General features: G+C 41.3%; 1 long non-coding RNA gene across 1 annotated transcript; it reads left to right on the forward strand.

The window, feature by feature from the left end:
• Nucleotides 1–200: 200 nt before the first annotated feature.
• LOC139196348 (uncharacterized) lies at nucleotides 201–2,802 on the forward strand. The gene is made up of 2 exons (XR_011581169.1): nucleotides 201–820; nucleotides 917–2,802. It is a non-coding gene; the product is annotated as an uncharacterized lncRNA (long non-coding RNA).
• Nucleotides 2,803–3,439: the final 637 nt, after the last annotated feature.

The raw sequence follows: 3,439 nt of genomic DNA on the forward strand, positions 1-3,439 counted from the left end.
TTGGTCAAGTATGGTACAAACAGTGCTTCCTTAAGTTCCCGAGTGAGGGAAACTCCTCGGTTAGGGACTTGCAAAATCCAAGCCGCTGAGTAATCACGAAACTTCTAAGTACCGAAGTGTGGTATCGTTTCCACTTGCCTTATCTGTCTCATAGGTAGATGTGACATCTTCTATGGAAGTACTTTTCCTCCATTCAGGGGTGGTATCTTTAACCGGTGCAGATGCACAAGGTAATGTATCAATTTCACTTGAAGCTTACTTGTAGTTTCAGGCTTGGTCAAGCGCGATACAAACCATGTAGTAGGAGTCCCCCAAGTCGCCGAGCTAGGAGATTTGCCGAAAGAGGTGACAGACAAGGTAAGCAATCAGAGTTCCCAGTAATCAGTCCCAGATCAGAAGTTTGATTTCGAGTTCCGGCTGATTGTTCTCATTCTTTCTATCTTGCAAGCAGCGGGAAGGATAAAGAGAAGAAAAAGGAGAAGAGATGATATGAGATACTTTTGCTCTTGAAGAAGTAACTTTCCACATGCTTATTCTTGAACTGGGCTGGAGGGTTTTCTGGTTTCCTCCAGAGTATAATGCCGACTTAAGAATTTGAGGGTTAAAACAAGTCCATTAAATCTAGAGTATGTTCGACCCTGATGATATGAGATACTTTTGATGTTAACAAAGTAGTGGATGTATCGGCACGTGTTCTGTTACGCTTGTCTCCACATGCTTCCTTGTATCATTCTCACTTGCCCTATCTATTTCTCAGGCAGATGTGGTATCTTCTCTAGAACATAAGATGTTGAAGATGAGTACTCGAGAGCAATGCTAGGTAAGTAATCAGGTAAGGAGTTCCAGGTAGTCAGTTCCTGACTGGAAGCTTGATTCCAAGTGCTGACTGATTGCTCTATTTCTCCTTGTCTTGCAGGTAAGAACAAGGCCAAAGGAAAAGACAAGGAAAAAACATGATATGGGATACTCTTGCTTTTAACCCTGATGATATGAGATACTCTTGCTCTGGTGTGGCTTGTTTGCAGAGGTATTATTGGGAGGAAAATAAGTTGAGTATTTCGAGAGACTTTGCTGAGAGTGCCCTCTCGGATGTGAAGAAAAGTTGAGCATTTTTTTTATTTGCAGGTTTGCCTGGCTGTGGAGGATGAATGTCGACATATATAGGAATTGTCCCAACAACGAGTGGTAATGCTGTTCCTTTACCTTTCTTGGTCATAGCAATGTAGTGGGAGCTGCAAGATTCACGTGTTTTAACTTTCTCAGAGCACTTTGAAAAAGTGGTTTGTGGTATCTGGAAAGCTGATGTTGCGTGTGAAGATTGTAGACAAGCTTTATCCAAGGAAATTTGGCTCTCGAAGTTCAGAGAGCGATGTCTCTTCGGTTTTCAAACAAGCAATCCTGTCGGGGATCTAGCTCTCGAGATTCGAAGGTGACTCTTCGATTTTTGAGAAAACAATCCTGTTGGGAGTCTAGCTCTTGAGATTCGGAGAGCGGTACCTCTTCGATTTTTGAGAAAGTAATCTTGTTGGGAGTCTGGCTTTTGAGATTCGGAGAGCGGTGCCTCTTCGATTTTTGAGAAAGTAATCATGTTGGGAGTGTTTTCTCAAATGTGAGTAAAGGTTGGGCATTTTTTGCCAGTCTGCCTTGCCACGGAGCACGGAGGTTGACACATATAGGGACTTTCGAGTATCAAGTAGTGGTGCTTTTCCTTTACCCTTGTGGGTAATAGTAGGGTAGCTGAACCTTCAAAATTTATGTGTCTAAACTTTGTCAGAGATCTTTCGCAAAGTTATCTGTGGTACCCGAGGAGCTGATGTTGCGTGTGAGGATTGTCGACATATTTTACTCAGGAAAATCTGCTTCTCGAAATCCGGAGAGTGGTGCCTCTTCGATTTTTGAACAAACAGTCTTTTATAAGGGCACCAATTGTGTGCAAGAAGTACGTTCTGAGAGTTATTACTTATAGGAATTTTCCTTTTATTTTCGTACTTTAAAGATTTATTGGACCTCATTTCTCCTTCATCATTTTTGAAAATGTCTGGCCCATCCGACCGTCATTTTGACTTGAACTTTAGTGAAGAGACAGCCATGCCTCCTCAAGACAACATATGGCGCCCATCCTTCTTATCCCCTATTGGTCCTCTTACCGTTAGGGACTTTGTGATGAAAAATGATATGACCGTTGCGGTGGTGGCCAGGAACCTTCTCACTCCCAAAGATAACAGACTACTTTCCAAACGGTCTGATGAGTTGGCTGTTAAGGATTCTCTGGCTCTCAATGTTCAGTGTGCAGGTTCTGTGTCTAATATGGCCCAACGCCTATTTGCTCGAACCCGCCAAGTTGAATCATTGGCGGTTGAAGTGATAAGTCTCAAACAGGAGATTAGAGGGCTCAAGCATTAGAATAAACAATTGCACAGGCTCGCACATGACTATGCTACAAACATGAAGAGGAAGCTTGACCAGATGCAGGAATCTGATGGTCAGATTTTACTTGATCATCAGAGGTTTGTGGGTTTGTTTTAAAGGCATTTATTGCCTTCGTCTTCTAGGGCTGTACTGCGTAATGAAGCTCCAAATGATCAACCTTTGATGCCTCCTCCTTCTGGGGTTCTGTCTAGTACTGAGGCTCCGAATGATCACCCTCCGGTGCCTTCTCTTTCTGGGGCTCTGCCGATTACTGAGACTTCTCCTAAGCAACCTTTGTGAAGGCTCCTTCTTGTTTGTTTATTTTGATTCATGTATATGTACATATTTGTAACTTATCGGAAATATCAATAAATAAGCTTTGCTTCATTTCAACGTATTGTGTTAAATACACCAAAGCCTTCTTCACTAAGTTCTTTGAATTTTTTCTTTTGTTGAAGCTTGTATGTTGAAGCTTTATGAGTGAATCATGTATGTTGAGGTAGTGCTCCCTTAATTTCCCGAGTGAGGAAAGCTTTTCGGTTAGAGACTTGAAAAATCCAAGTCACTGAGTGGTCGTGAGACTTTCGAGTATCAAGGTGCAGTAGCATATGGTAGGAGTCCCCCAAGTCTCCGGTCGATGGAGCTGACGAATGATGCATTTCCTTTCTAAGTGGTAGCCCAAAACTCCTCCTTCATTTATATTTGTTATGAAAATTGTTAGGCCCAAAGAAGAGGAGGCCTAGGCAAATTTTTATTTTATTTTATTTTATTTTCAAATTTTCGAATTTCTGAAAATATATATATATATATATATATATTTTTTTTTTAAAGCTTTGTAGGTGAAGCTTTGAGGTTGAAGCTTTGTTGGGCACCATGAATTGATTTTGCTTCACACTATCTTGATCAAGAGTGTGTGAAGTTTTTGTGGGTGAAGCTTTTGTAGGTGAAACTTTTGTGTTGAAGCTTTGTAGGTGAAGCTTTTGTTGGGTACTATGAATTGATTTTGCTTCAAACTATCTTGATCAAGATA

Source organism: Malus domestica, chromosome 05 (assembly GCF_042453785.1).
Source record: "Malus domestica chromosome 05, GDT2T_hap1".
NCBI classification, from domain to species: domain Eukaryota; kingdom Viridiplantae; phylum Streptophyta; class Magnoliopsida; order Rosales; family Rosaceae; genus Malus; species Malus domestica.